The 12,666-nt window shown below is 38.3% G+C and overlaps 1 protein-coding gene across 5 annotated transcripts in view; it reads right to left on the bottom strand.

Annotated features, from left to right (window-relative positions):
- Positions 1 to 12,666, bottom strand: part of LOC106901933 (soluble lamin-associated protein of 75 kDa-like) — a 38,511-nt gene that overhangs the window by 25,486 nt on the left and 359 nt on the right. Inside the window, exon 1 of one of the 5 annotated variants that reach the window (XM_014965020.1) lies at positions 12,490 to 12,610. The exons of the other annotated variants lie outside the window; for them this stretch is intronic. The gene's annotated coding sequence lies outside the window, so the exon portion shown is untranslated. Of the gene's footprint in view, positions 1 to 12,489; positions 12,611 to 12,666 lie in introns of those variants that run through there. 5 annotated transcript variants of the gene reach the window in all.

Genomic DNA, 12,666 nt, shown 5'->3' with positions numbered 1-12,666 from the left:
GGACCCCCCCCCCCCCCCCCCATTAAAGTAGTATCTAAATGCCTGGATAACTGAGAATAACAGACAAATTGAGCTAAGCTTTTGTTATTACATGACAGAGACAAGCAAGCCACAAGCTATAACTGAAAGCCTCTAGGTAATAATTCCTGACATTTTTTAAGAATAAAATAATGCAGGACCAAAGCAGAAAACATGCAATAAGACATTCAGTAGATTATCTGAGTTCCAACCGCTATGAAGACAAAAGCAACAACTGTATCTTTGCTTACCAGCAAAAAAGACAAAAAACTCTTTTCTGCTAATTAATAAATGCATTGAATTACCCCCCAAATCACTCAGAGACCTCCTTTCTGTTTAGCTGTTTGGGTTATTTAACACTTTCATATAGCATACTTTGCTTTTATCCACTTGCAACTCACTTATATTAGTTGCTTTTGAATTTTCTTTTTACATCATTTACAGAAAATAAATTATGCAGAAAAAAGCGTATGTAGAGCAATCTTCAAGACTGAACCAAAGAAATCCTACTCAGCATCATTGCTTAATAACCATCTGTCATTTGTACTGTGCAGCAGATTAGACATGGTGATGAGCTCTCAGTCATGTCATGTAACTTGTCTCAGTGTTGGTAAGATCAGAAATGTTTCACAACAGTAAGTTCACAGGAGCCCCAAAGGAATCAGTAAGTACACACAGAAAGTTATCAAATAACTTTAAAAGCATTAAACCAGTGATGAAAGGTTGATGTCCCATGCCAATGTACAACAGACCTTAAGGAAGTAGTTCAACAACCCAAAATACAAGCATTTTTATTTTGAAAGGCAAAATAACCTACCAGAGACAAACCAAGTGGTTTCCAATAGTAATAAAATAATAACTTTCCCTCAGAAAAACACAGCTGGCTTATCAGCGTCTTTAACAAAGTAGAAATACAGATGGCTCCACATCTAGCCAGTCTCAAGTAACCCAGGAGAGAGAAAAAGGGAAAGAGAAAATGGCTTTTCAGTTTTCCTTGACAAGAGCATCACACATTTTTCTCCGCAGAGGCAGTAGGAACAGCACAGGTCTCTGCCCCTCAGTCCCTCGTGCCCCTTTTTGTCTTCTAAGCCTCCATGTGCTGCACGACTGTAAAGCTGTCAGGTCGAATCCTTGTCACCACACATGGGGCTGTGTCTGGGTACCGCTCCCATTGGTTAGCAAACAGTCAGGCTGACCCATGTGACATAGCCTTAAGCAACTAAACTCATCACTACCGTTTGTACAAAAAGCATATATTGGAAGCATATGGTTGGGGGGGGTACAATTAATTTTCTTATTTAAATGAAGCAAATTTGTGCTTTTCACAATTCAAGTGAAGGAAAATAAAGCCCATGCTTCTTCATAACCCGATCATGTCACATAATAGCATTACAGATAGTACGTAATGAACTCACATGGGCAACATTGGCTTTAATGAGGAATTGTATCACTTTCCCCCCTTGTCAACATTATGTAAGCCACTACGTGAGAAACCGCACGTCCATTTTTAGGAACTGCTACAGCTGTAGCAGAGATCAATCCAAGGAACACCAAGCACCCCCCTACATTTAGCAGGATGAGTGAACACGTTCCTGAACTGCTTGAGGCAGTTTCTTATTCACAAAATCTTTATCGCTACAGCATTAAGGTTAAAAAAAGAATTAGATGTAGAATAAGTAGACAATGTTGCAAATGTATTATAAAATTACCACCACAATCCCTATTTTATCTTAGAAGCACATGAAGGAGAGATGCACAGTACATGCACCTTCCAGTTAACACATGAATTTCACCAGGAATTGACAGATCTGTTCATCCCTTTGCAGACCCTTGAAACAGAATGCCACAATCACAGAAGAATAAGCAGCAAAAGCTATATTGTTTCTCACAGCACGTCAGAGGGCTTAAGTACAGCTTAAAACTCATTTTGGGTGCCTTTATCTTAGGGGAACTGAAGTCTAAGTGGTTGGGCTGCCAGCCAAGGATTTAGAGGAATCAGGATGAATTTCCAGCTCTCACACAGACATGTTACTTTATCTGCCTGAACTCCTCATCTACAAAATGTGAATAATCACTACATCAGAGAGACCAGTATAAAAAATATTTTACCGAAATCATGAGATACTTGCACACCAATTATATCAAAACTTGAGAAGTGCTGGAGGTAGACAATTACTTACACAGCACAACCTAACTGCATAGCTCATTTTCCTTTAAAAAAAATAAATCACAAATAATCCACAAGGGACTTTTCAACATAAAATAGGTGGGACGGATAAACGTATCTGGTATAACAAGTATGTGCAAAACTAAATCAACAGCTACACAGTAGGTGAACAATTGTCAGATTATATCTGTGTTTAACAATAAATAATTATAATTTCATTGGGAAAGAAAGGGGGAGTCATGAAAATTTGAAGTTTGGAGAACAGACACTAGCGTGCTCAAGCTATGACCTGCAGAACTTTTCTGCTAAACCAGGACAACTAATCCAGCCCCAACCTGCTGGACACGCATGAGGTCCAGTCCTGTGATGAAGTACTGGCCTACTTAGACAAGAAGTGCAGTCCTAAGCTTTAATCTATTTAAACAAGTGCTGAAGTTTTGGATCACGGAACTCCTCAAGGACTGCTATGCATTTCTTACAAAACATCACACACCTTGAACCAAGGTCTATTTTAAAAATATAATCCCACCGTGATCTCCCAGATTAGCAATGAGATTCACCTGGAGCAGCATCACGAGCAAAGACATTTAGTTCATTATTTATATCTCCATACACACACTAGCTGCTGATATCTCAGAGGAAACCAAGCTGGGACTGCAGAACTCCCAAGTTACAGTTCAGAATGAGAACTGATGATGCACCAAACCAGCAATCATTTTCTCAATCAGAGCAGCAGTAACAATTTCTGTTTTGTTATGTTAGTTCCCCACCTTGCAATGTCCAGTTGCTGGTTTAGCGAAAGATGTTGAACTACACAGAAGTTGGGAGAAAAATAAAAATTTTTAGAAGGCAGTATTTTTCGTCTTCTAGCTTCAACTATAAAAAACCACATTGCATCTGCCACTTCTAAAATTGTTAAATTCTGCTAACACTAATTCTATTAACAGACCAATTACATAAGTGTTTCTTTGCTTCAAATACCAGCTGTCACATACACAAAACATTTTCATTGCTTTTGTTTCTTCTTTACTCTACATTGCATACTTTAAATTGGGAGGGGTGGTTTTTAAATGCTGTTTTTTTCTTGTTTCCATCTAAATACAGTATGAAACATTTCATTAAGTAAAAAGGGTTCTTTAACCTTTTCTAATATAAAAATAAATAAAATTTAAACTAAGTAAATCTAAATGCTAAGATAATTAATCATTTAAATATGCATAGAGCGCCTATCTGATTTACTACGAGTTTTGAAACACAAAACCTGTCCCATAATTAACAAAGTTTTTATGTTTTATAAATTTTCCCATGTCTTTTAAAACTTTATTAATTTTTACTTGTAATGTAATATATGTTAACTGCAAGAAGAGGAAGACCTTTCAGGAAACGGAAGATATTTTTTAGACACTAGAATATATATTAGGATTTCTTAAAAAGTATATAGGCCTGAAGAAGCATCAACAGTACACTATTTCACGTGCCATTTTTAATAGACAACTCAAACTCTCCTCACTCGAGTAACAACATACTTAAAAGTAGGTTTTATTGGGTTTTAAGAAAAAATAAAGCTTGGTTTTATATGAACCTAAGTTGTCTTCAGAACATCATCTGCATCATAGTATTAAGTCATACAAATACTATTTCCTGCAGTGTGGCTTTTGTTCACATTTTTAGAGGATATAGACACATTGATCTTAAATACAATTTATTGCCAACTCAGATAAATTTGCTGTGGTTTAAGGTTTTATTTTTTCCTCAAAGGAAAAAGTCTTTTTTTTTTAACAAAGGAACATAAAATCCCAAATAACATCTACTCATATCCTATAAGATCCCAAATAGAAAGTTATTAGGGAAATACAGGACAGTAGTCTAGAAATTGTTGTGAACATCCACCAAGAGGTCTGGATTAATATGCCAAGCACATTATCCATAATCTGCTTGAAGCAGCTTATGCAGCTCTGGTTTTCTACAAGAGAAAAATCAGAGCTGCTGATTTGAATGCAAATAAACAAAAATTTCCAATGCTTTCTGTTCATTAATTAGCTGCCACAACTTAACTCTAATTTTCTGGTATATCACAGAATTATGAAATCTACATGAAGGATCCAATCCCCAGTCCTGTTATAAAACACAACTGCAGTGGAGACTAGCAAGAACTGTATCTTTCAACTATATCTGACTGGGTTCAAACAGTGTCTTGTTGAATGAATAATGAACAAAGGAGGAAAAAGAAAAAGTCCTCAACATTAGAAGAGAAGTATTTGCAAATGATTGCTTTTCAATTAAAAAAATAAAGTTTGAAAAACATGTATTAATTTCATTAAAACAAAATACAGTCTTAAAAAAAGTACCTAAAAGTTCATTCTCTGATTAAATTTATGCAGGATGTTCTAACATGTAACAAAAAAATCCCCTAACATTTGGTAGTTCTAAAAGACTAATCTTCAACCAAAATGTACTAGCATAAAACTAGATACTCTAAAGTATAAGCAACAATAAGAGCATTTTTAATCAACTGGTGGTTAAATTCACAGAACATATGAGCTCTGCTAAAAACTAAATAATTATATGGCTTTAAAGAAAACTTACCCAGTTATCAAAATTGATTTGACAGAGCAATATTAGGGAGAATATATTATGCAACTTCACTCTCAAACTCACCTTAAGCAGATAAGGTTCTTATGCATATGCCTGACTAAACATCTGTGTAATACCAATGGCATTTTGCTCAGGTGATTAGAATTAGGTATTTGATCAGGTAGCCTATTCAATCAAAGACTAAGATCTTAGGTCTACAAACTACTAACCTGTTATTTACATTTTTTATACAAAGTCTCACATTTTAATGAAATTATCACCCAGTTTCTTGAAGAGCACGTTCTTCAGTAGAGTTTTGGGAAATTAAAATGCACAAGTGTTTCCTACGAGAAAAATGTGCTGAGATTTACCAAATGAAAGTTCTGTGTTTGAGACTGTTACCAAAGACAGGCCTCTGATTTGTTTATAACCACATTCTAACTAAAATGTTGTTTGCTTCCTACTAACCTTCTTACTGTGTGAGAAAATATTTAATTACGGAGCTTATAAGGATGGGATAACAAGAAGCAGTTAATCACATCAAGATTCTCTCGTATGTCAAAGTAACCAAGGAACTACCTGAGCAGAAGTATTTTGCTGATGGTGCAAAATTTAATATGCATGTGCAAAAGGGCTATTCAGTCATTCTAAAGAATATGTAAGCCTAGGTGGAGTTATGTATTAGGTACATGGAATTGTGAGAATCCTTTGTGTACAAATAATGGTTAATATCCCCAGTAAGGTGTGCTAGATTTGTGGATTTCCACCAAGCACCCAAGATTGAATAAAGCAGTATCTTCTTTCTGAACTACTTTTGGTTTCAAGAGCTTTTGTTTCAGGTAAGAAGACAACTCAAAATAGCCACAATTAATAAATCTAAAAAACGAATTTTTCTTAAAGAAAACTTTCATGCCTTCCCTTTGAGCTTCTCAGATTCAAGGTGAATATATCCATATACAGAATGAAATCCATTCCAGTTGTGTTTGAAAATAATAAACATCTAAAAGACAAAGATAGGACTAAGCAGGATTATTATTCCTGGGCCAGCTTCTCTCTCTCACATGTATCAGATCTCTCCTGTTCTCACACTCCCTCTTTCTTATCTTGCACGTATCTCCCATTCACTACACAAGACCAACCTGCTTAGTGTTTTCAAAAAATAACAACAAACCCCACATAGATAGCCCTAATTACCCACCTTTCTTCTCTGGTCACTGCTCTTTCTCCCTTCCATGCCTCAGTAGTTCAGAGACACTGTTTTACAGTTCTTCAGCTCCACCTTCAACTCCTCCACTTTATACACAGCACCTGCTCTTAAAGATCCTAAAGGACTTTCTATAGCTCAGCCCTTGTAGACCACACTCAGCCTCTCTCCTCAGGTGGCTGGCCAGCCACATAGGACACCCTGAGCCACACTGCTCATCTTCCACAACTCTGCATCCCTAGGTTTGCCTCCTGCTTCTCCAGGCACCTCTTCAACAAGGAGATAAGATATGCCTCCTCTCTGATATTCTGCAGCTTTAAATGCCACTTGCTATCAGAAGACCATTCCCTACTCCCACTTGGAACCCAGGTTTCTTGGCAACTTGTTCAGTTTTCAAACCTTCATGCCTGCCTCTAACACTATTCCGCTGGTTAGAAGGGCCACCTCTAAACACATTTAGTGCTTTCAGAGCTAAGAACACTAAAGCAAGCTCTTCTCTTGATCACACTTAGAAAGCAGCCACTGACTCTGGTCAGACAGCTGGTGGACTACCCTAACACTGCAGTGACACTGATACTGAAGTAACCCTACGTACGGATTTGCATCTATTTTTAAAACGCTCGATTGTGCTGTCCTCTCCCTTATCCCCACACTGGGGCGGACCTCAAAGCCGCACAGATCAGGTCAGCTAATTGCAGACACATGTTGGCACAGTCTAATGAGCTACTGCTCATCAGCCAAACAACAGCAACTCTCTTTATGGCTGCTTCGAGAATATTCCACATGCAAATTCAAATGTGATGGTGACCATGGTTACTAACGGTGAGCAGGAGGTCATTAAGCTTTGCAATTATAGCCTCCATACCCAAGGAGTTATTAAAACAGTTGCCTGAGCTACAACTGCCACATGAAGCCTGTGGACATCATGGCTTTCAGCAGAGGAGCTGTAGAAAATTCAAGAGTTAAGTAGTATTCAAGCTCTTTTCATATTTTCTAAACTCTATGTAGGCGTTTTCGTTGGTTCTGTTTTGTTTTTAAAGTCATTTGCAGCAGGAGACCTATAACCAAGGAAGCAGCAATTGCCTTGTTTTTGTGGGCGATTCAAATGAAAATGCAGAAAAGGGGGTAGAGATTAATAAGGGAACTTCCCAGGAGTAGGATTAAATCATGAAAGTGAAGCAGGGAAAGCAAATAAACAAAACTGCAACAACAGATCCCTGTCAGTCAATGCTAAAACTTTCTTATGGACCAGCAAGCACCTAAGATTGAGAAGTTTCAGAGTCTGACTATATGATCCTATGTGAAAGTGTTTCCATATGCCCATGCAAAGCAGTAGCAATACTTCCTCACTTCTATGAAGGCCACACAGACAGACTACCCCACTCCAGCTCACAGCTGTTAGTCAGCAGTTAGTATGTTTGTCTTCCTCACCCCATCTTCAAAAGGATGAAAAAAAGGCACATATGAAACTAAAACTACAAAACTAGAAGGAAACTCCATCCTCTGAAAAATAAGCATTCACCAAATGCAAATTCAAACCTAGTATCAATATGACTGAGAAGCTAGGAAAGAGTCGGGCATCTTCTAGGCTGTTCCAGCTAGGAGAAAAAAAAAAAGTAGCAAGGTCTAGTATTTCTTGTTTATGTAAAAGTCCTGTTCTGAAAACAAAGGAAGAATAAAGCATCAAGAGTATTTCATTGCTCAGAGCCCTCAAGACTCTGTTCAGACATAACTGACTTGCATCCCTTTTCTCTAGGCTTTCCAACAAGACAACACAAATTAACAGCAGCTCAGGTCATATCATCTTCCCCAAAATTAATCACTTCTTTCCACTGTCCATACCTACTGCCATCAGAACCACTGTTTAGCAAGCTCCTTAGCAGAGAGAGCACATTCTTGAGCAGCTCAGCATTTGCCTTTGCTTTCAGCAGTCTTGTACTTGCAGATGGTTCATTTTTGTTTCCTACAATTTTCTGGATGTAGCCACTACTGTTTTAGTTTGACCTATCACAGCTGCATTATAAAAAAAAAGTATTTGTCAACATGCATTCACTAGCTATCAGCAAGCATGTTACCACAGGACTGAAGTTCGATGTCTGAGAAAGTTAGCAAGAATGTCTCTCGTAGCAGAAAGGAATGCACACACAACCTCCTCCCTGGTGTCATCCTGTCTTTATCACCATCATTACCCATCCTGACATCCTTAAAGGAACTTCCACACTTCTGTGAATATACTGCACTTCCCCTGTTTCTCACTGTAATACATGTTTGTAAGATTCAAACTTTTAAGCTACACCTCCTAGTACCTAGGCTCTCCTGTTAAGTATGTACTTGAATTTTTGAAAAAAAAAATGCCTTGAAAGCTTCAATAACTGTTCCTCTCTAGAAACACAGGCATTAGTTGCTTGTTAAGGGTGGGTTTAGAAAAAAGATAAGCAAGTTAATCATACCTCTGAATTTATCACCATACTGTATCATATAAAAAACTGGAACAATATTAGCACTGCTAACTCATTATACTGGCCCTAAAGTAGTGTTCATCTTTAAGCCTCAGTTGCAGGAATAAGGTTGTTACTGCCTGCTTCTTCAGAAAACTACTTTCTGCAACTTCAGGATAAAGGTTGACAACATAAACTCTCAATGCTGCAGTATTTAAAATCTCCAGCATTTTAAAATCCTTTCAAGTTGTCTGTGCTGCACTGTAATAACATTTGACTTGATATTGTTAACACACAACTACTTGTCACTATCAATTCAAAAATCATTTAAATTCCCCAGAGTTACGATTATTGCTGGCTACTTCTACAACATCTGTGAGAAACGCTATTCAAGCTAGAAAGCCTTTCTATTTGCAGGATTTGCCACCTGCAAAAGAGCTAGGAAAAAAAAGATTGGTTTTCTAGCAATACATTTGCTAACCTAAACGCATTTCATATTTTTACACCTGGTGTATTAGAAATATAAAGTCAGTTAGGGTTAATGCAGCACCCCATACCATTCAAAGTACATGGATGCCCAGTGCTTGGGAAAGGCAGGTGCAGCTGCAGGCCCACCACTGCTACGCCCAAACTTCTGAACAGGGTATATTCTTCAAGCACTGCCTCAAGGGCTACTGATTTGACAGAGACCACGCCTTTACCAACTATTCTTCCTCTTCAGTGATCCAGAGAATTAAAGAAATCTATTTAACCACCCTTACTTTAAATGTTTTGATGAAGCCTAGAAAAAGAGGGTAACGGTGAATTCAACTCATCCTGGCCTATAAGCCATTCCTAACCATAAACTGAAGGGAGACATCAGACTGCGAATACACAGGTTCCTTGTTCTATAGTAATAAAATCAGGACCAAGAGGGGAACAACTCTGACTCAAAAACAAATAAAAAAATCTAAAATGCTATTTTGAATAGCTGTACAACACACAGTTTAGTACACAGACAAATGCATCTTCCTAGATTTTCAATTCAAGGAATCATTTAGTACTTATGGTTGCATTGTTTAAAACACTAAGAAGTTTTCTAGTTAACTTTGAAGACAAGGAAAGAAGAAACAAAAAGATATGCTCATCCTGACAAGTCTCATTAATTTCAGTGAGGTTCTAGGGAATATCTGACAGCTTTTCACTCTTTTGGGACAGTATTCTTTCCATATTTTAGGGAGATACTTAAAAGCTTCTTTGAAATCTCAGGCTCACTGAAGAACACCAACTAATTTTATAATGATTAAATAAATATATGCTGTCATATCCCATTGTTAAAAAAAAAGGTAAGGATTAGCAGACAAAAGTGCAGGAATGCCAGAGAAGAGCTATCAAGACACTGCGTATGCCATTTCAGTCGTATTTAAAACAATGCAGCAGAGGAAACACATTAAAGCCGGCTTTTCCACTCAGGATTGTTTAATCCACATTGTAACAGCTGGAAGCAAAAGTTTCAGAAATTCAGGGCTGAAATTTGGTTGATTGATTTTTTTTTTTAAAGAAACATTTCTATTGTACGAAATAGGTTTTTCATTTTTAAACAGTTTACAAAATGAATACCCAAGAGGCATTCATTGGTGAAAGCAGTTCCAAACAAAAACGTGTACCTCTACCACAGCTGCCCCAAACTTTACATTTCACAGATCAAAGGAAGACTATGGCTTTCTGGAACATATAGAATCGCTACACATCAGCTGATATATACGTGCTCATAGAATTTGATGACTAGGTTACAGTCTTGTGAGTCTGGAGGAGGGTATCTATCTGTGACAAAATGAGAAGCTAATAACTTAAATAGAGAAATATTTAAGGAATAGCAATGTGAATATAAGCATATACATTACTTTAGCTCTAATATTACTATTTGTAGTTGACATTCAAAAACATGATCGGTAACACATTTAAATGATTACTACTACTTGATACTCATTGATTGCTAAAAGAGAGATTGATACCAACCCTTATTATACCTAAGAACATGAGCAAGTAAAGAGCTTTTCTACTCTGATGAATTTCTCTAGTATCACCAGATTCTGTGGTGTTCTTTCAGAGATTTTCATACCAAACATTTCCATTTTTCACATTTAAAAATGAAAACAAAAGTATTAATAAGTGTCAGCCTTTACACTAAATGAACTTCCTCCATCTTTCACTGGGAAAGATTCTGCACTGTAACAGGCATGCAGTTAAACCAGCCTGTGCAGATAGGATCACAGACTTAGAGAATGGTTTGGGCTGGAAGGGACATTAAAGATAGTCTAGTTCCAACCCCCCTGCCCTGGGCAGGGACACCTCCCACTAGAGCAGGTTGCTCAAAGCCCCATCCAGCCTGGCCTTGAACACTTCCAGGGATGGGGCATCCACAGCTTCTCTGGGCAACCTGTTCCAGTGTCTCACCACCCTCACAGTAAAGAATTTCTTCCGGATGTCTAATCTAGATCTCCTCTCTTTCAGTTTCCAGAATGTTTGGGTACAGAGAGTTTTAAGTTCATTCTGAGCTGTGTTATCTTTACACTACTAATAGGCATTAAAAAAAATTCCAAACCTCCCCCTATTTTCAATTATTAAAGTGAAGAGACATTATCTAGCTTAATATGCACACAGAAGAAATTCAGAGTACTTTTCAAGTCATTTCTCAGAGTAATGACTCTTTGTAAAGGAGGTACTTAAGAAACACTCCAAAAAGACTTGGTACCATGCGTCTTGCTTGCGCATTGCTTAAGAAAGTATATTGGAAAAGTAAAGTAATTAAAATGGAATTCTACTGATCTTCCACAAGAGCAAAGAAAGCCACTGTAAAATAATGCTTCCGTACAGAGCAGATGCTAAATCAGATCAGATTGGGGGAAGGGGAATGCAACTTAAGAGGATGCAACTTAAACACCTCCTCAGAAGCTTTTCACTCATAAAACAGTGTTGAAATCGAGATGATCACTGAGGTTTACAACACCAGAATTTAAACATTTATAGTATGAACCACTCTATGCAATGATGTTTTCCCTTCTATGAAACAGGTGCTAAAATGTTCTCTTATTAGCCACCCTTAGGACAAGCAGCAGGAAGTTCTTCAGTATCTAAATCAAGCAGAGGTCAATTAAACAAGAAAGCTGCTAATGTGGTTAAGTAAACAGAGAGAAGACATATTCAGTTCCCATAGGAAGAGTCTGAAGGAGAAGCGAGGCCATGATCACTCTGATCTGCAGCAATCTTCTATAGGTCCTGCAGTGAAGCAGCAGGAATTTTACTATACTGATCACTCTGACAGAATACTTATTCACCTTAAAAACTGGCGGGTTGTATACTAGACTGTGACCTATGGTACAGCCTGACACACAAAATGACTATTCACATTTAAACAGAAATAAAACCAAGCTCCCTCCTCTCTCCTGCATGCACATACACAAAAATCCAGATATCAGCTGGACAATGTTTCCACATCACAGAACACTTTTCCAAATTTCTCATTATTAACATGGAAAACTCCACAGCCCAGAAGAGCTTAACAATCACTCCTCAACGGTTTCCTCTAAATAGGACCCTAATACGTATATAAAATCAGTGAGTTAGTACATTTGTTTTCAATTACTGCTAGTAAAACCTTTTGCTCTAGCTCTCAGCATAACCCACTTACTCAGGCTGGATTTAATACTCCATAAGCAGGATAGCAACGTTACGTCAATTAATATCCTCAGCAAGATGCCTCCCCTTGTTTTAAGAGGGAAGAATCAATCCCACCTCAAAGGAAACAAAAAAATAATTTAAAAAGAATTCGCACATCAGATAGAGTAAAACAGAAGAGTGTGTGTGTCTGTGCATGTCCACACGTATCTCCACATACATGCACACACAGAGCCATCTTTTGTGGGAGGGATTCATTGTGGCATTGCAATTACTACTTTCATATACATGTACAGAGGTATGTGTATGTATAACAGATCTTATACACATACACGCGTGGCTATAATACATAAATGGCAAAGCTACAATAGATGCCCCCACAGAAGATGGCTGGCCCTAGCCTACACGGAGTGGCCTGGGCCAAAACTCACCGAACTTGACGCCGCCAAGCCGCGGCCCGCACCCCGCGGAGGCCGAGCGAGGCGGGGGGCGGCGGGCCGGCCTCTGAGGGGAGGCCGAGCCGGACCGGCCCTACCGCCCGACAGAGCCCCCTCCGCCCTCCCGCGGCCCCCACGGCGGTGGGCTCGGTGCGGCCCGGCGCTGCCATG

The sequence above is a fragment of the Calidris pugnax genome, unplaced genomic scaffold (assembly GCF_001431845.1).
Source record: "Calidris pugnax isolate Ruff unplaced genomic scaffold, ASM143184v1 scaffold273, whole genome shotgun sequence".
Classification (NCBI taxonomy): Eukaryota; Metazoa; Chordata; class Aves; order Charadriiformes; family Scolopacidae; genus Calidris; species Calidris pugnax.
The sequence above is the reverse complement of the archived record's forward strand: the minus strand, read 5'-3'. Positions and strand labels throughout refer to the sequence as shown.